Below are 21,719 nucleotides of genomic sequence, written 5' to 3' on the forward strand. Positions count from 1 at the left end.
TCCTCACCCCCAGCCTCTCTGGAGAGGCTCCTTAGAGCTATGTGAGAGATGTCTCCTGGGCTATAGTCCTCCGTAGGTCCCCAAATTAAAATGAAACTCAAAGCTGTCACATTGTGCAGTTTTTTTCAGTAGACAATTAGTTCTCTTTGGCTGCTGTAACAAACCGATTATCCCACAGTTCTGTAGGATGGATCCATACTGGGACCTGCTGGGCTAAAGTCAAGGTGTGGGCAGGACCTCGTTCCTTTCTGGATGCTCAAGGGGAGAATCTGCTTCCTTGTCTTTCCTGGTTTTAGGGGCCGCGTGCGTTCCCTTAGCTGCCTCTATTTTTCGGAGCCAACAACAGCTGGTCTGCTGAGTGAGACCTCACGTGGCTTCTCTCAGACCCTTTTTCCATCATTGTCTCTCTCTGACCACAGCAGGTTCTCGTTTTTAAGGACCTGTGATTAGTTTGGGCCCATCTGGACGATACAGGATAATCATTTTCAAGGTTCCTACCCCTTAAAACAACTGCAGAAAATCTTTTGACATATAAGTGAGCATTTTCACAGGTTCCAACCATTAGGTCATGGACATCTATGTGGACTATTATTTTGCCTGCCATCCTTGAGTTTAAATATCAAACAAGTTTAGTATTAACACTAACCATTGGAGGACTCTCCATCATCACTCTCACTTTCTGTGCCAATTTTGACCACTGTGTGTTTAGTTTTCAAGACTTTCCTAAATATATAGAGGTAACGCATATTGTGCCTTCCGTGGATACCATGTCCAAAGATTCTATGGTCACGTGAAATTTCTTACTAACAAAAGAATAAATATGATAACAGCTAGCGTTTATTGAGAGCTTACTCTGTGCCAAGCACTTGCTTTACATGTTTGACTTTTTAAATCTTCATAAAAAAACCCTATGAGGTAGCTATCAGCATTATTACTGTTTCATTTTGATGAATACAATGAGGCATAATCTATATTTAAATTAAATGAGGTGTGGAGTGTTACCAAAAGAAGTGATTCTAGATGGGCTTCAGTACAGTAGTTCTTATACAAACATCGCAGAAACACTACATATTTTATATTACATTCTACCCCCCAAAGTGGATTTATTCCTTTCCTCCCTTGGAGTCGAGGGAAAAAAATAGAACAGAATCTACACATTTCGATTTCTTTGATTCTGAAAGAAATGCTTCTGCTGGAATTGTGTGTGTGTGTGAGAGAGAGAGAGGGAGGGAGGGAGGGAGGGAGGGGGAGGGAGAGGGAGAGATTGGCGCGCACTATCCAAAGGGATTTCCTCTGGTTCTATTTTTCATCATTTGTGCCATTTTTGCTCTGTGATATCTATTTAAGACATTATGTGTGTATTGTTTTGCCTTTGGAGTTTATTAATATGCAGTTATTAATTTGGAGTTACTAATATGCAGACCATACTAGAATCCAACAACAAATAAAACTCGGTTAACAGGGCTGCAGGGAAGCTCAAGGCCAGTCTCCAGGAATGCAGCATTTGATCTTTCTGGATTAAGATTAACTACAGAGCAGTTGCCAAATTTCCTTGAACTTCCTTAACATGACTCTCTGAGTTACAGAAAAATATTTCTGTTTAGTTCCAAAGTCAGTGGTTATGTATTAGTCTGCTGCAAAGCTTCCGATTTGGGGTTTGCTTTGAAGAATCCATTTCTACCAAAATTTACCTTGAATTTTGACCAGCATTTCAACGTCCCAACTCTTTTTTAAAAGCTACATCTTCACGCAAATTAAAACCACTCTGCATACCATCTTCCCTGTCAGATTACTTAAAAATCCAATGTTTGACAGCACGAGGTTGGCAAAGCTGTGGGCAAGCAGGCACTCTGATACAGTCCTTGCCGGTGTGTAGAGTGGTCTGACTTCTATGGAGGGTGATGTGATAGTATTTATAAAAGTTTCAAGTTTATTTACTCTTAAACCCAGGAATTCCACTTCTGGAAATTTGTCCTACAGATACAGCTGTGTATAGCATGAAATGGTATGTGTACAGTGTTATTTATTTGCAGCATTTTTGGTTTGTAATAGCAAACTATTAGAAATGCCCTTCAAGCATCCTTCATTAGGAGATTAGTTAAATAAAATATGGTATTGTCCCACAATTGGATAATACACAGCTATAAAAAAATTAATAAAGTAAAGGAAGCGCTTTGTTTGTGCTGATGTAAGGTAATTTCCAAGGCACATTGTTAAGAGAAAAAGGCGACATGTGAAACAGTGAATATAATGTATCATTTTGTGTGTAAGAAAGGGGAGAAAATAGGAATATTTACATTCATATTGCCTGAACTTGCATAGATAGATAATCACTGGAAGGATGAATAAGAAACAAATGGAGGCTGGGGAAGAAGGGTAGATGGGGCAAGGTGGAGAGCAAGCCTCCTCAGCGTATGACTTGTGATAGTGTTTTGACTTTTGGACAGCGAAAATGCATTACCCTCTCAAAACAAAACAAAACTTTCAAAAGAAAAAAGATTTGTCGTTCTGTTGTTCACAGATATTTCTAAGCATGTTATAATTTTTGAAAACCTTGTGTATGAACTCAAGGCATTCAGAAAGTGGGAGCAAGGGAGGAAAATGCAGCAGTCTCCTAGAAGAAAACTTAGGACCAGCAGATGAGAGAAATCTAGGTTCAGAAGGTCATAAATGACTAAACAACATAATTTTCTGGCTAGAATGTTACCTAATTATTCTTACAGATTAATCGAATTGAGGCTCAACATGTTAAGTGACTTGCCACCATCACTCATCTGATTTACGGACAATTCCAAGACCCTCGATTAACAATCTCGATGTTCATTTCTTTACATCCTGATGTTCTCTATGGATTAATGATACCCCCTCTAATGAGGTGAAAATAACATGTGTCAAGTAACTTCAGCATTTTAACATATACTAACTAGTTTGATTATCACATATTATTCTGGTAAGGCAGTATAGTGTAATAGTTAAGATCGTGGGCTCTGGAATAAGACTTTGAATCTCTGCCTCATCACTTACTTGCTGTGAGATCTTGGACAAATTGCTTAACTTCTCAGGCTTCAGTTTCCTCATCTGTAGATTGAGAATATACCAGTACCCACCTCAAAGGGTTGATGTGAAGGGTAAACAAGGTAATGCACATGAAGGACTAGCTTGGCACCTAACATGTGCTCCCTGACTGTTATTTCTGTTATTGCTTTTATTTTACAGATGAAAAACTGGGATTTGGGGGAATCGTTGGGTATCTTGCCCACGGACACATGGTTTACAAGTGGTGGGTCAAGAACTCAGTCTAGCTTTCCTCACTTAAAAATCTCATACTCTTTCCATCCCTATATAATCCTTAGCTTCAATGCACTTGACATCTAACTCATTACAGCATTTTTTCTACTTTGGCTTGCTCAATCAATATGAGTCTTTGTACAAAAAAGAAAAGGTAACAGCCTAATGTTGGATGGGAGAAAAAATCTCTTGCATGCAATCAGATTTTATTTTGTTGTCATCATAGAATCTAACAGATAAGTAAATATTAATTGTTTTGTGTATGCTAACCTTATATTCCTTGACATCTAATTGGTGATTAGAAAAGATTTTGCTTGCATAAAGAAGCCAATTTAATCCAGACAATATTAAATATATATAATATATAAAAATACAATTATATAAAAATTATATATAAATGATACAGTGAATTATATACATATAAATGATGTATATTTATATAAAATATAAAAGTATACATATTATATATAAATGTTTACATGTCTACAAATTCTGCACATGTGTAGAATTCAATAAAATATCTTTGTTTTATAAAAATATGAAGAAATTAACATCCAAGTGTATAACATAATGATTTTATATTTGTACATATTGCAAAATGATCACCACAAGTCTAGTTAACATCCATCACTACGCATAGCTACAAATTTTTTGTTTGCTTCTGTATATACTATACTCATATATAAAGTATATATTTTTGTGCAATTTATAAACTCCAATACCCCATCAACAAGTAAATAGATAACCAAATCATGTTAATTCCATCAATGAATACAACTCAGCAATAAAAAAGGAATGATCTGCTGATAAATACAACAGGGAGAAAGAAGCCAAACACAAAAGATTGCATATCTTATGATTCCATGATATTAAGTCCAGAACTGGCAAAATCAATGGTGATAGAAATCTAATCAGTGGTTGCCTGGCTTTGAGAATGAGGAAGTACTGACAGCAAAAGAAGTGTGAGGAAACTTTCTGGGGTGATGCAACTGTCCTATGTGTTCAGTGGTAACTAGTTTGTATACATTTGTCAAAACTCACAGAGGAGTATACTTAAAATGTAAGCATTTTATTTTATATTATATTGTGTGTGTATAAAATATGCCTCTCTGGAGTTGGTTTAAAAACACATCTCCCTCCAGCTACTGTTCTATTTCTCTGTTCCCTTTTCCACAAAAATTCCTCAAAAGAGTTATATGTATTCTGTGTTCCTTTTCTCTCCTCCCATTCTCTATTTAAACCATCAATCCCTTTGGCTAGTGAGTCAATCTCTCCCTCTCCTCCCTGCCCCGCCCTCACACACACACGCAATCCCAGCAGAAGAATTTCTTTCAGAATCAAAGAAATAGAAATGTGTAGATTCTGTTCTGTTTTTTCCCTCGACTCCAAGGGAGGAAAGGAATAAATCCACTTTGGGGGATAGAATGTAATATTAAATATGTAGTGTTTCTGCGATGTTTGTATACTATGAAAACTACTGTTCTGAAGCCCATCTAGTATCATTTCTTTTGGTAACACTCCACACCTCATTTAATTTAAATATAAATTATGCCTCATTATATTCATCAAAATGAAACAGTAATAATGCTGATAGCCACCTCATGGGTTTTTTTATGAAGATTTAAAAAGTCAAACATGTAAAGCAAGTGCTTGGCACAGAGTAAGTTCTCACTTCACTGAGATTGCCTGAGTCAAGGTAATCAGTGACTTCCGTGTGGTAAATGCCATGGTCAATTTTCAGTCCTCCTCTTGATCTATCAGCAGCATTTGTCATGTCAATTACTCTTTTCCTCTACAAATGCTTCCTCCCCTTGTCTTTAAGGACACATTTTTAAATTATTTTTAATTTTTTTTTTTTGGCCACGCCACGCAGCAGCACGCAGGATCTTAGTTCCCCAACCACCAGGAATCGAACCCGCATCCCTGCAGTGGAAGCATGGGGTCATAACCACTGGACCACCAGGGAAGTCCCAAGGACACATTTTTTTAAATTGAAGTGTAGTTGATTTACAGTGTTGTGTTAGTTTCTGGTGTATAGCACAGTGATTCAGATACATACGTGTGTGTGTGCATGCGTGTGTGTGTATATATATATATTCTTTTTCAGATTCTTTTCCATTACAGGTTATTACAATGTATTGAATATAGTTCCCTGTGCTGTACAGTAGGACCTTGTTGTTTACCTGTTTTATATAAAGTAGTGTGTAACTGCTAATCCCAAACTCCCACTTTGTCCCTCCCCCACCCTCTTTCCCCTTTGGTAACCATAAGTTTGTTTTCTATGTCTGTGAGTCTGATTCTGTTTTGTAAATAAGTTCATTTGTATCATTTTTTTAGATTCAACATAAAGTGACACCTTATGGTATTTTTCTTTCTCTTTCTGACTTATTTCACTTAGTATGATAATCTCTAGGTCCATTCATGTTGCTGCAAATGGCATTATTTCATTCTTTTTTATGGCTGAGTAGTGTTCCATTATGTATATATACCACATTATATATATACCACACACCACTTCTTCTTTATCCATTCATACGTTGATGGACACTTACATTGCTTCCACGTCTTGGCCGTTGTAAATAGTCCTTCTCTGAACATTGGGATGTATGTATCTTTTCAAATTAGAGTTTTGTCCAGATATATGCCCAGGAGTGGGATTGCTGGATCATATGGCAACTCTATTTTTAGTTTTTTAAGGAACCTCCATGCTGTTCTCCACAGTAGCTATACCAATTTACATTCCCACCAACAGTGTAGGAGGGTTCCCTTTTCTCCACACCCTCTCCAGCATTTATTATTTGTAGACATTTTGATGATGGCCATTCTGACCAGTGTGAGGTGCTGCCTCATTGTTTTTGATTTGCATTTCTCTGATAATTAGTGATGTTGTGCATGTTTTCACGTACCTGTTGACCATTTATACTTCTTCTTTAGAAAAATGTCTATTTAGGTCTTCTGCCCATTTTTTGATTGGGTTGTTTGTGTTTTTGATATTGAGTTGTATGAGCTGTTTGTATATTTTGGAAATTAAGCCCTTGTCAGTAGCACTGGTTGCAAATATTTTCTCCCATTCCATAGGTTGTCTTTTCATTTTGTTGATGATTTCCTTTGCTAAGCAAAAGCTTTTAGGTTTATTTTGCTTTTATTTCTCTTACCTTGGGAGACTGACCTAAGAAAACATTGCTATGATTTATGTCAGAGAATATTTTGCCTATGTTCTTTTCTAGGAGTTTTATGATGTCATGTCTTATATTTGGTCTTTAAACCATTTTGAGTTTACTTTTGTGTATGGTGTAAGGGAATGTTCTAACCTCAGTGATTTACATGCCGATGTTAATGACACATTTCTTGGGTTCTGCTGCCTCTCAGTCTCCCTTGCTGGTTTGTCCTCAAGTCCCCAACCCTAAATGTTGGAGTGCCCCTGGGATCAAATCCTCAGAACTTCTACTTGCCCTGTTTCTGCTGAGGGACCTCATGCAGGCTCCTGACATTAAAAATATATCTATAGGGACTTCCCTGGTAGTGCAGTGGTTAAGAATCCGCCTGTCAATGCAGGGAACGTGGCTTTGACCCCTGGTCCGGGAAGATCCCACCTGCCACGGAGCAACTAAGCCCATGCACCACAACCATCGAGCCCACATGCCGCAGCTACTGAAGCCTGTGAGCCTAGAGCCTGTGCTCTGCAACAAGAGAAGCCTGCGCCCTGCAGTGAAGAGTAGCCCCCGCTCTCCACAACTAGAGAAAGCCCACATGCAGCAACGAAAACCCAATGCAGCCAAATAAATAAATAAATTTAAAATATATATATATTTTTTACATATGTATATAATATATATAAGGAATTCCCTGGTGGTCCAGTGGTTAGGATTTGGCGTTCTCACTGCCAGAGGCCTGGGTTTGACCACTGGTCAGGGAACAAAGATCCTGCAAGACACATGGCCAAAAAAATCTAGATACAGATATAGATATAGATATAAATATAGATATAGATATAGATATATACACACACACCTATATGCTGCTGAAGCACAAATGTATACCTCCAGCTCAGGCCTCTAGTCTGAATTCCAAATCTGCTTTTCCAACTACCTACTTGACATCTCTACTTGAATGTCTAAAAGGCCTCTCAAATTAACATATGCTAAGTCAGATTACTGATTTCTGAATCATCCCCATGAGAAAAATTTCCTCTTCCCAGTCTTCTCTGTCTCAACTAATAGAAACTCTGTCCTCTGGTTTTTTCAGGCTTAAAAGCCTTGTAGCCATCCTTGAGACCTTACTCCTTCATCCCTCATCCAATCAATCCATCAGCAAATCCTGTCAGCTCTATCCTTAGGACATTTTAAAATTACCCCACTTCTTATGCTCCAGCTGCTGCCACCCTGGTAACGAACTACCATCCTTTCTTGCCTGGATTATTGCAATATTCCGCTATTGTATCTCTCCTTCTGCATTTGCTGTCCCTGTAGCTTCTTCTCAACACAAATTTTATTAAAAATTTAAGTCAGATCACATCATTCCTCTACTCGGAATACTCAAATGGCTTCCCATTTCATTCCGTGCAGAAGTAAGAGCCTTACAGTGGCTTACAGGACCTCACCTGATCTGCTCTCTCCTGATCTTATTCCCCATCCGCACGCCCCCCACTTTTCCAGTCACTCAGGGCTTCTACCTCAGGGCCTTTCACTTGCTGTTCCTTCTACCTAAAATGTTTTACTGCAGATAACTACATGCCTCACTCCCTCACTTTCTTTAGGTACGTTTTCAAATGGTACACTTTTAGTGAGGCCTCTGTAAATCGCAGGGTACCCCCTCCCCACTCCTTATCTCCTCTCCCTTGCTTTACTGTTTTCTACAGCACTTGTTTCCTATCTCACATTCCTTATTTTACTTACTTATTTACTGTTGGTCTCCATATCCACCCTTCCCCCACCTCCTAGAATATACTCTTCAGGAGGGTAGGAGCTTAATTTTTTTAAGTTAATTTTTTATTGAAGTATAGTTGATTTACGATATCATGTTAGCTTCAGGTGTACAGCACAGTGATATATATATATATATATACACACATATATATACACACATATATATTCCTTTTCAGATTCATTTTTCTTATATAGGTTATTAGAAAATATTGAGTAGGGGAGAGAAAAGATGGCGGCGAAGTAGAGGGACGAGGAGTGCATCCCTCTCCACAGATGCATTGGGAATGCACGGAAGGACGCAGTCATTCCCACAGAGAACCAGCTGGACACCAGCAGACGGCCTCGGACACCAGAAAGGACTGCGGGGAGCCCGACATAGCCGGTAGGGAGGTATCTACGAGGGCTCAAAGAGGGTGAAGTGGCGGAGCTGTGGCAGACGGGAGGGAGTGAGAAACATACGGAGGGTCTGCAGCGCAGCTCAGCATTCCCGGACCAAGACATCAATCCGCGGCTGAACGGAGGGTCCAGGAGCGGGAGCGTGGGAACCGGAGAGCTGGTTCAGGGTGAGAAACATTGTTGCTGGTAGGGTGACGGACCGAGAGGACAGGAGGGAGGAGGTCCGCGGAGAGGAGTACCCGTCCCTGAGAGCTGCCCGGCCATGATGGCGGCTGGAGGCTGCAGGCTCACGGGTGGGGGGGGGGGCGGGGAGGAGCCGCGCGTGGCCTCTCTCTCTTTCGGTGCCTCTGCAGCAGGCAGTGGAGAGAGGCCCTGCGGGCCACCTAAGGCGCTCAGGGATAACAAGCACCCTCAGGCACTCGGGCGGGGCTAGATTAAAACCCCTTGCAATGCCAGCAGCAGGGAGGCTGCCAAGAGAAAAAAAACAACAACAACAACAGCAACAACAAAAAAAAACCCGAGAGAGGCCCAACTCTAAGACTTTCTGTTTATGCCTCAGCCACCGGCCTCCCTCTGCATCAGGCACCTCCAAGCCTGACTGAAACAACAGTGCACCACTGCTCACTCACTCCCAGGAGAAGGAGCCACTATTGTACCCTCTCCCTCCCCACACACCGAAGCTTACAGACGAACAATAAAGGAACCTCTGCTGGTCACAGAATAATGCAAAAAAACCCAAGGCAAGGAGAAGGACACTTACAGCTGAGACGCTAAGGAAACAGAAATAGTAGTATCAATACCTATTGAACTGGTCCATTCTGGGATCAGTTCAGGATTTTTTTTTTTCTTTTTCTTTTTCTCTCTCTCTCTCTTTTTTTTTTTTTTTCCTTTATTAAATACGATCTTAGCCCTAAGGGATCTACAAGTTTTATAACATAATTTTTTAATGATATTTTTTATTCTTTTTTTTTTTTTGCCTTTTTTATATACTTTTATATCTAGCTAAGTTTTTGGTAGTACGGACAATATACTCTCATACTTTCCTTTCATCCCTATTTTTTATACATTTCTATTCCTTTCTTTTTATTTGCATATTTCCAACCACATTACGCTCTTCTGTTCCCCTTTCTTCCAGCCATTTTAAGTTTATTTTATCTTAACATACTTATAAGCAACACTATCGGTCTGCTCAGACTGCTTGCTCTATTCTCCAGATGACGCACTGCCTTGGTATTTAATATTAGGCTTTTGTCTTTATCTTAGTTCTTAGTACAGTTGTCTAATTACATTCTGAGAATCTCCATTCTCTCTGGTGGTACTCTGGCTCTTTTCTATATTTGATCCTAGCTTACAAAATCTCCCTGGATTAATGTTTGTATGTGTAAGGTGTTATTTGTTTGTTTGTTTGCTTTTGCTTTTGTCTCGGATTTGTTCTGTCTCAGTTGTCAATTTCTGTTGGGTTTCTCTTTGAATATCTGGTAGCACACTGGGGTTCTGTCAGGTCTTTCCAGAGCCTTATGTCCTAACGGATTCAGTAATTGTGTGTCTTATACATGTATGTGTTTCCTAGACTTAATATTCGTTTAATCCAATACTTGGACATTAGTCTGAGGCTTGGACAGTCTTCTATAAACACCTCTATCTCCAGGACAAGCAACCCCAAAAGTTTGGACAACCATGAGGAAACAAAGAAACACCATGCAGGCAAAGGAGCAGGAAAAAAACCCACAAGACCAAATAAATGAGGAGGAAATAGGAAAAATGCCTGAAAAAGAATTTAGAGTAATGATAGTAAAAATGATACAAAAATCTCAATAACAAAATAGAGAAAGTACAAGAAACAGTTCATAAGAACTCAGAAAAACAAACAGCAATGGATAACAAAATAACTGAAATTAAAAATACTCTAGATGCTATAACCAGCAGAATGACTGAGGCAGAAGAACGAATAAGTGAGTTGGAAGATAGAATGGGGGAAATAAACGCCACAGAGCAGGAAAAAGAAAAAAGAATAAAAAGAATAGAAGACAGTCTCAGAGACCTCAGTGATAACATTAAGCATACCAACATTCGAATTATAGGCATCCAAGAAGAAGAAGAAAACAAGAAAGGGTCTGAGAAAATATTTGAAGAGGTTATAGTGGAAGACTTCCCCAACATGGGAAAGGAAATAATTAACCAAGTCCAAGAAGCACAGAGAGTCCCATACAGAATAAACCCAAGGAGAACTACACCAAGACACATATTAATCAAACTAACAACAATTAAACACAAAGAAAAAATATTAAAAGCAGCAAGAGAAAAGCAACAAACAACATATAAGGGAAAACCCATGAGGATAACAGCTGACCTTTCTACAGAAACTCTGCAGGCCAGAAGGGAATGGCAGGATATACTGAAAGTCCTGAAAGAGAGAAACCTACAGCCAAGAATACTCTACCCAGCAAGAATCTCATTCAGATTTGAGGGAGAAATCAAAAGCTTTCCAGACAAGCAAAAGTTAAGAGAATTCAGCACCACCAAACCAGCCTTACAACAAGTGCTAAAAGAACTTCTCTAAGTAGGAAACACAAGAAAAGGAAAACACCTACAAATACAAACCCAAAACAATTAAGAAAATGGTCATTGGAACACACATGTCAATAATCACTTTAAATGTCAATGGATTAAATGCTGCAACCAAAAGACACAGACTGGCTGAATGGATACAAAAACAAGACCCTTCTATATGCTGCCTCAGAGAAACCCACTTCAGACCAAGGGATACATATAGACTGAAAGTAAAGGGATGGAAAAAGATATTCCATGCAAATGGAAGTCAAAAGAAAGCTGGAGTAGCAATCCTCATATCAGACACATTAGACTTGAAAGTAAAGACTATTAAAAGAGACAAGGAAGGACACTACATAATGATCAAGGGATCCATTCAAGAAGAACATATCACAATGGTAAATATCTATGCCCCCAATATAGGAGCACCTCAATACATAAGGCAAATGCTAACAGCTATAAAAGGGGACATCGACAGGAACACAATAATAGTGGGAGACTTGAACACCCCACTTACATCAATGGACAGATCATCCAAACAGAAAATCAATAAAGACACACAAACTTTAAATGACACATTCGACCATCTCAACTTAATTGATATTTATAGGACATTCCATCCAAAAACGGCAGACTACACTTTCTTCTCAAGTGCACACGGAACATTTTCCAGGATAGATCACATCTTGGGTCACAAATCAAACCTCGGCAAATTCAAGAAAATTGAAATCATATCAAGCATCTTCTCAGACCACAATGCCATGAGACTAGATATCAACTACAGGAAAAAAACTGCAAAAAATACAAACACATGGAGGCTAAACAATTCACTCTTAGACAACCAAGGAATCACTAAAGAAATCAAAGAGGAAATCAAAAAATATCTAGAAACAAATGACAACGAAAACACAACAACCCAAAACCTATGGGACGCAGCCGAAGCAGTTCTAAGAGGGAAGTTTATAGCAATACAGTCCTACCTTAAGAAACAAGAAAATTATCGAATAAACAACCTAACGTTACACCTCAAACAACTAGAGAAAGAAGAACAAAGAAACCCCAAAGTGAGCAGAAGGAAAGAAATCATAAAGATCAGAGCAGAAATAAATGAAAAAGAAAGGAAAGAAACCATAAGAAAAATAAATACAACTAAAAGCTGGTTCTTTGAGAAGATTAACAAAATTGATAAACCATTAGCCAGACTCATCAAGAAAAAAAGGGAGAAGATGCAAATCAACAGAATTAGAAATGAAAAAGGAAAAGTAACAACGGACACCTCAGAAATACAAAACATCATGAGAGACTACTACAAGCAACTATGTGCCAATCAATTGGATAACCTGGAAGAAATGGATACATTCTTAGAAAAATACAATCTTCCAAGACTGAACCAGGAAGAAACAGAAACCATGAACAGACCAATCACAAGTACGGAAATTGAGGCAGTGATTAAAAATCTCCCAACACACAAAAGCCCAGGACCAGATGGGTTCACAGGCGAATTCTATCAAACATTTCGAGAAGAGTTAACACCTATCCTTCTCAAACTCTTCCAAAATATTGCAGAAGGCGGAACACTCCCAAACTCATTCTACAAGGCCACCATCACCCTGATACCAAAACCAGGCAAAGATGTCACAAAAAAAGAAAACTACAGACCAATATCACTGATGAATATAGATGCAAAAATCCTCAACAAAATACTAGCTAACAGACTCCAACAGCACATTAAAAAAATCATACACCATGATCAAGTGGGGTTTATCCCTGGGATGCAAGGATTCTTCAATATACGCAAATCAATCAACGTGATACATCATATCCACAACTTGAAGGATAAAAACCATATGATCATTTCAACAGATGCAGAAAAAGCTTTTGACAAAGTTCAACATCCATTTATGATAAAAGCTCTCCAGAAAATGGGCATAGAAGGAAATTATCTCAACATAATAAAAGCCATATATGAAAAACCAAAAGCCAACATCGTTCTCAATGGGGAAAAACTGGAAGAATTCCCTCTAAGAACAGGAACAAGACAAGGGTGTCCACTCTCACCACTATTATTCAACATAGTTTTGGAAGTTTTAGCCACAGCAATCAGAGAAGAAAAAGAAATAAAAGGAATCCAAATTGGAAAAGAAGTAGTAAAATTGTCACTCTTTGCAGATGACATGATATTATATATAGAAAACCCTAAAGACTCTACCAGAAAACTGCTAGCACTCATTGATGAGTTTAGTAAAGTAGCAGGATACAAAATTAATGCACAGAAATCTCTTGCATTCCTATACACTAACAACAGAAGACCAGAAAGAGAAATTAAGGAAACTCTCCCATTCACCATTGCAACAAAAAGAATAAAATACCTAGGAATAAACCTGCCTAAGGAGGCAAAAGATCTGTATGCAGAAAACTTTAAGACATTGATGAAAGAAATCAAAGACGACACAAACAGATGGAGGGACATACCATGTTCCTGGATTGGAAGAATCAACATCGTGAAAATGACTGTACGACCCAAAGCAATTTACGGATTCAATGCAATCTGGATCAAATTACCAATGGCATTTTTCACAGAACTAGAGCAAGAAATCTTACGATTTGCATGGAAACGCAAAAGACCCCGAATAGCCAAAGCAATCTTGAGAAGGAAAAAATGGAGTTGGTGGAATCAGGCTTCCTGACTTCAAACTATACTACAAGGCCATAGTGATCAAGACAGTATGGTACTGGCACAAAAACAGAAAGGAAGATCAATGGAATAGAATAGAGAACTCAGAAGTAAGCCCAAACACATATGGGCCCCTTATCTTTGACAAAGGAGGCACGAGTATACAATGGAAAAAAGACAGCCTCTTCAATAAGTGGTGCTGGGAAAACTGGACAGCAACATGTAAAAGAATGAAATTAGAACACTTCCTAACACCATACACAAAAATAAACTCCAAATGGATTAAAGACCTACATGTAAGGCCAGACACTAGAAAACTCCTAGAGGAAAACCTAGGCAGAACACTCTATGACATCCATCAAAGCAAGATCCTTTTGGACCCACCTCCTAGAATCAGGGAAATAAAATCAAGAATAAACAAATGGGACCTCATGAAACTTAAAAGCTTTTGCACAGGGAAAGAAACCATAAACAAGACTAAAAGGCAACCCTCAGAATGGGAAAGAATAGTTGCCTATGAAACAATGGACAAAGGATTAACCTCCAAAACATACAAGCAGCTCATGAAGCTTCATACCAAAAAAGCAAAGAACCCAATCCACAAATGGGCAGAAGACCTAAAGAGACATTTCTCCAAAGAAGACATACAGATGGCCAACAAACACACGAAAAGATGCTCAACATCACTAATCATCAGAGAAATGCAAGTCAAAGCCACAATGAGGTATCACCTCACACTGATCAGAATGGCCATCATCACAAAATCTGGAAACCACAAATGTTGGAGAGGGTGTGGAGAAAAGGGAACTCTCCTGCACTGTTGGTGGGACTGTATGTTGGTACAGCCACTATGGAAAACAATTTGGAGGTTCCTTAAAAGACTACAAATAGAACTACCATATGATCCAGTAATCCCACTACTGGGCATATACCCAAAGAAAACCATAATCCCAAAAGAAACGTGTACCATAATGTTTATTGCAGCACTCTTTACAATAGCCAGGACATGGAAGCAACCTAAATGCCCATCAACAAATGAATGGATACAGAAGATGTGGCATATATATACAATGGAATATTACTCAGCTATAAAAAGGGATGAGATGGAGCTATATGTAATGAGGTGGATAGAACTACAATCTGTCATACAGAGTGAAGTAAGTCAGAAAGAGAAGGACAAATATTGTATGCTAACTCACATATACGGAATCTAAAAAGGGTACTGATGAACTCAGTGACAAGAACAAGGATGCAGATGCAGAGAATGGACTGGAGAACTCGAGGTATGGGAGGGGGCGGGGGGTGAAGGGGAAACTGAGATGAAGCAAGAGAGTAGCACAGACATATATATACTACCAACTGTAAAATAGTCAGTGGGAAGTTGTTGTATAACAAAGGGAGTCCAACTCGAGGATGGAAGATGCCTTAGAGGACTGGGGCGGGGAGGGTGGGGGGGACTCGGGGGGGGAGTCTAGGAAGGGAGGGAATACGGGGATATGTGTATAAAAACAGATGATTGAACCTGGTGTACCCCCCAAAAAAATTAATTAATTAATTAATTAATTAAAAAAAAGAAAATATTGAGTATAGTTCCTTGTGCTAGACAGTAGGTCCTTGTTGATTATCTATTTTATATATAGTAGTGTGTATACATTAATCCCAACCTCCTAATTTATCCCTCCACCCACCCCTTTTCCCCATTGGTAACCATAAGTTTGTCTTCTACGTCTGTGAGTCTTTCTGTTTTGGAAATAAGTTTATTTTGTATCACTCTTTAGATTCCACATATAAGCAATATCATATGATATTTGTCTTTGTCTGACTTACTTCACTCAGTGTGACAATCTCTAGGTCCATCCATGTTGTGCAAATGGCATTATTTCATTCTTTTTTATGGCTGAGTAATATTCCATTGTGTAATGTACCACATCTTCTTCATCCATTTGTCTGTTGATGGGCATTTAGGTTGCTTCCGTGTCCTGGCTATTGTAAATAATGCTGCAATGAACATTGTGGTACATGTATCTTTTTGAATTATGGTTTTCTCTGGATATATGCCAAGGAGTGGGATTGCTGGATCATATGGTAGCTCTATTTTTAGTTTTTAAAGGAACCTCCATACTGTTCTTCCTAGTTTGTGGCTGTACCAATTTACATTCCCACTAATAGTTCAGGAAAATTCCTTTTCCTTCACACCAGGAGGGTAGCAACTTTAATACACTCCCAATGATTATATTAAATACTCTGATTTAAATAAATCAATGTTTTGTCCATAGTAGGCATTCAGTAAATATTAATGGAAAGAATTACGAACTAAAAATATTTATCCTTGGACTTGAGAGTAGAAGTAAAATGAAACAGCCAGAAATGCAATTCCAAGTGTTAGAAATATGCAGATAACCAGGTGGACCAGATTCCCTGAGGTAAGGAAGGCAAGGGACTGGACAGCTATATAAGCAATGTGTTCACTTAGAACCCAAGACCAAGGTCAGTTCCTGTGATTCTAATAGAGGTAACAATTATCAACAGAAGATCTTCCAGAAAGTGAACCTTTGCATATTGAAAATAACAATTGATCACTGAAAATGAATGGAAGTTTCCAGCTCTCATAAGCTCCCACTAACCAAAGTAAGTATTGATTATTAAGGAACTTTCCTCCAAAGAAGAAAATGTGTCCAGGAGGTACAATCAAAAAACCATTTAAACTCTTTCTGTCCAGGAACAGAGCTTCACAGAGTCCTATTACAGTATAACGTTAAGTGAAGATGTATTAGAGTTCTGCTTAATGAGAAGGTTGCAAACAAAGCCATAATGGGGAAACGTAGGCAGCATTGGGCATCTTTGTCCAATAGGTGGAGCCAGAGTAGAAAGGAAGCAGTTTTTGGCAGATTGTGAAATCACACAAAGAGGGGCTGCAATTAGGAATCTACTGTGGATTCCAGCCCCTAAAAGCCCATTAGTCACGCAGCCAGGGCTCTCTCCAGTCGGGTTGCGTAGCGGGAGGGAAAGGAGCATGAAATGAACTCACTGAACTTACCGCGTGTACAGCAGGGCAAAGCCATGCGCAATGGGGAAAAAACAAGTCTGATTTTAATTTGAACACCAAGGGTCTGTTTTCGCAAGTGTGCAAAAATGTGAACTTTAGGAACTGAGATGGTGTGAAGGTGGATTTGTGACACTCTTTGGATTATAAATAAAAGATTAGTAGTTATATTAAAGTTATAAGGCCAATCCTTGTATTAAAATTAAAGCCATAAGACTGTGGTTTTATGGTAAACATATGTGTGCTAGAAGGAAAGAAAGAAAAAATTGTAAAAAGAAGGCTTGTGATTCCCCAAAGTACTGTGGCTGATTAATAACCAGATACATAAAGTTTCTGCACAATTTGAACATTGTGATGCTAGTAACATTTATTGAATTACAAATATTGGATTATAGTTCATGGATGAACTTAGTACTCTACCGCTTTCAAGATGGTGCTCCCATAGAGCAAATCTCAGAGACAGACATTGAGGATTAGCCCAAGATTAACGGGGCAATTAGTAAACAATCACGCTGTCTTATGTACCTGCACTCCTTAGCTGTAAGCTCCTGTCAACCACAAAGAGTCACCTGCCTCCTTGATTTTTTGAACAGATTTTGTGGGTGTGACTGAATAAGAATACATTTCTCAAGAGAAGGGAGCCATGCTTGGGGGAGTGGGATGACAAGGTGCTGGTGAAGAGAGAGTGGCAGGAAGGAGAGCTGGGGCTGAGTGAGCTTGGACTCACAGGCCTGCCCCTGTCTTATCCACCTGGTGGGGGAGGGCAGGGATCATGACTGCTCCATCTTCTCTCTGCATCAACCTGTGAGGACAGCGGGGGAGAAGGACCAGGGAAATGTCATAAGATAGCTGGGCTGCACAAGGGCCTCCAGAAATGAGCCTGCATGCTGTTCTTCTGCTACACTCAGTGGGGGCAGACAGGGCATGGGGTTGACACCCGGATTTAACAAGGTGGGGGTGGGCCAAGAGGGTAAAGTACCACAAGATGGAAAAGGGAGCCTAGGGTGTACATTAAAGGAGTTGATTATAATGATTGGCCATTGAATTTCAGTTGAATAAGAAGATCAATGAAGATGGAAGTCACAGGCTCGGTCTGAGTCTATTCTCAGTGGCCAGGGTTATAGGAGGACAAAGGCCGTAAGAAAGCAAGGAGGAGCCTTGTCCTGATGGCCTCTGACAGCAAGTAGAACCCAATCTCTAAGCCAGTGATCCAATTTCCTCTGCCTTAGATGACTCTTGGGTCCACTGGCTCATTCTCATCCCTCAGGCTATCGTGAAGCCTTCCGTGACTTCCACAGCTAACATAGGTCCTCTCTGCTGTTTCCATCACACAGCTGTAATTATTTCATTTATTTGTTTACATGTTTATTATCTGCCTTTTCTGCTAGAATATAAGTTCTGTCTTATATTCTCATCTGTTCCCTGTCCCACAGCATCCTCAGCACCCCGCAGACAGTCCAGCACACAGGAAACGTTCTATAAATATTCGTTGAATGAATTAACTGATATTCTGGGCTGGTTAAAGTGCCAAGCACTAAACTAAGTTTTTTATGTATATTTTCTCCTTTATCTTACATGAGACAAACATTCATTATGAAAAAACTAAAGCTTTAAGAGGTTTATAATTCGACCAAGGCTCACATAGCAAAGCTGAGTCTTTCTGATTCTAAAACCTCTGCTCTCACCTCAGCAACTTTCTTAAATAAATAGTTTGTAAACTAAGCAATAGTGCATTATGCTAAGGTTTTCACAAAAAGCCGAGGAAAAAAAATAGGAGATGCAAAAAAAAGTGGCTGTGGTCCTAACTTTTATTACTGCTCTGATGTTTGCTCATATGCTAGACATTCCATACATTTCAAAATCAAATTGGGTGCAAATTTCAAATGAGAAGATGCAAGATCCTCCTTAAGAGCCACTATCTCTTCTCATCATACCTCCTTCTTCTTTTCTTTCTTCTTTGCCAATAGTTCATGCTTTCTTTCAGCTCACTACTTCCTTTCTTCGCTCTCTGGGGACACTCAAAACAAAGATACAGGGAACTTCCTAGGTGGCGCAGTGGTTAAGAATCCACCTGCTGGGGCTTCCTAATTGGCACAGTGGTTGAGAATCCTCCTGCCAATGCAGGGGACACGGGTTCGATCCCTGCTCCAGGAAAATCCCACGTGCCGTGGAGCAACTAAGCCCGTGCACCACAACTGTCGAGCCTGCGCTCTAGAGTCTGTGAGCCACAACTATCGAGCCCATGTGCTGCAACTACTGAAGCCCGCTTGCCTAGAGCCCAAGATCTGCAACAAGAAAAGCCACTGCAATGAGCAGCCCACACACCACAATGAAAAGTAGCCCCGGCTCGCTGCAACTAGAGAAAGTCCATGTGCAGCAACAAAGACCCAACGCAGCCAATTAATTAATTAATTAATTAAAAACAAAGATACAGAATTAGACTGCATTGTTGTACTATTACAAGAAGGAAGATCTGGTGTAGGACAAGTACAAAATAGTCAAACTTAAACAGAGAGGGGTACTGAGAAGGTATGAAAAGTTAAAAAAAATAATAAAATGTCCCAAAATCTATATTGCATATAAAGATCTAGGATCCCAGAAATACTTGTGTATGTGTGAGTGAGAGAGAGAGTGTGGAGATCAAAACCAAATAATAACCCATATATAAAAGAACCAGTGTGAAACTGAGAAGCAGCTTGTTGCATTGACACTTGGAATAAAAATGTGATTTGACTTCTGTCATTCTTTTAATAATATGAATGTTATGATTAAGACTAAAACTAACAAATAGAAATAAAAGACTCAGCTTGAAACCTCAAGTTTTCAGAAATAATATTCTTCTATTTGCATCTCCTGGCACTGCTGCCAAATGTGACTCATACATACAAAGTCCAGAAAGGAACTAAATTACAGGGCTTTCAAAGAAAACAATTATTCCCGGCGTCCTCGAAATTTTCCTTAAATAAGTTAAAAGAAGGCAGATACAAAACTCCTTATTCATCGCCTGCACAAAAACCTTCATGGAGGCAATTGGCTCTTTGCCCCAGGATATGACAGAAATGGGGTGAAAACATGAATATTTTGCACCTGTTCAGGTTCAGGTGGGGGAGTGACCAGGCCTGTGGTTCCTGGGAAGTCTGACAAGGGACCTGCTTTGCTGTGTCTTCTTATCACCCATTGCATGTTTTGCAGGGACAGGCTTGCAGGCCTCAGAGGATGCTGTTCCTTGTGAGGCTGGGAAGCCAGAAGGAAGCTAAGGGTATCATTCCCTACCCCACACCGTTCTCACATTTTTGTCTGTAGGAGTAATGCTAATACCTATAACATTTTATCCTGCTGCCTGAGGCTGGGGTGTTCCCATCAGATGAGCGATACGGGAGAAGGGGCTTTCTGTTCTCCATGCGCAGTTGGGCATGTCACTTACACTCTCCACAACCAGAAGGAGAAAGGTAATTTCTCCAAAATTTTATCTTTTTTTTAACTTTTTTTTAATACTTTTGTATTTAATACAGCAAAATAAATGTGAGTGTTTTGATTTGTTGTTGTTGTTGTTTTTCTCTCTTGAGAGCTACTCACCTTTGTTTCCTCTCTAAGGGGGAAAGAAAAAATATTTAATAATTAGTTTTGGGATAACAGGAAAACTCCATTCTGAAACAAATTCCAACTGGATCAAGGATGTAAATGTATAAAAGAAAATCTGAAGGTATTAAAAGAAAACATAGAAAGGATTTGCATTAAATACAGTGGACTGATCGTATGCTTTTATCTTTTCTCCCTATAGTAAGGTAAATAATGGCTCCCAAAGATATGTCCATGTCCTAATCCCCAGAACCTATGGGGATTAGGACCTAACATTTTACCTTAAATGACAAAGACTTCATGATGTGATTAAGCTAAGGCCCTTGAAATAGGGAGATTATCCTGGATTATCTGAGTGGGCCCTAAATGCAACAACAAGCATCTTTACAGGAGAGAGAAGAGGGAGGTCTGACATGGACACTAGAGAAGGCAGTGTGATCCCAGGGCAGAGATTGGAGTGAGGAGCTACAGGCCAAGGAAAGCTGGCAGCCACCGAAAGCTGGAAGGGCTGGGAACAGATTCTCCCCTGGAGCCTCCAGGAGGAATGTGGCCCTGCTGACACTTTGATTTCAAGTCCAGTGAAACTGATTTCAAATTTCTGGCCTCCAGAAATGTGAGAGAATAAATTTCTGTTTTAAGTCACCAATTTAGTGGTAATTTGCATAGCATCCCTAGAAAACTAACACATTTCTGGATCCACCCAAACTCCACCAAAATAACAGTTAAGGGAGGGGAAATGATACAACTCATAGAGATAAAGAGAGCAGCAGAAAAGAATTTCCATAAATTTTTGGAAAATGGAAAAATGAATGAATGAGAGGTAACTTACTTATCAGAGTAGAGAAAACTGCAACCCTAAGAGCCAGGAGAAAGGGCCATGAACAAGACGTTCACTTCTCCCAGAGAGGTCTGCTCAGGGTCACCAAGCACCCTGCAGGGGCAGGAGCTGGGAGTGGGGCTGAAACTGGAGGAGAGTGGCAGTAAGAATGAGACTTCAGGTTGCTCGCCACCCCCTGCTTGATGCTGGTCAGCCTAGTGCGAGGTGTATCCTTGTTTCTGGCCTCCCCCACCTCAGTCCATTCCCCTAATCCCACCACTCACATTCCTTCTGTTGGAGAGAACTGGTCTCAAGGTTGTTCCTAGGTGCAGGGAGGCTGGGAGATGCAATGCAGGGCCGGCACGGCTTCCCACCACCCCTCTCTGCCGCCAAGGTAGGCATGCTTTCTGATGCCCCAATACCAGCATCTGCCACACTCTCTAAGGC

Source organism: Hippopotamus amphibius, chromosome 9 (assembly GCF_030028045.1).
Source record: "Hippopotamus amphibius kiboko isolate mHipAmp2 chromosome 9, mHipAmp2.hap2, whole genome shotgun sequence".
Classification (NCBI taxonomy): Eukaryota; Metazoa; Chordata; class Mammalia; order Artiodactyla; family Hippopotamidae; genus Hippopotamus; species Hippopotamus amphibius.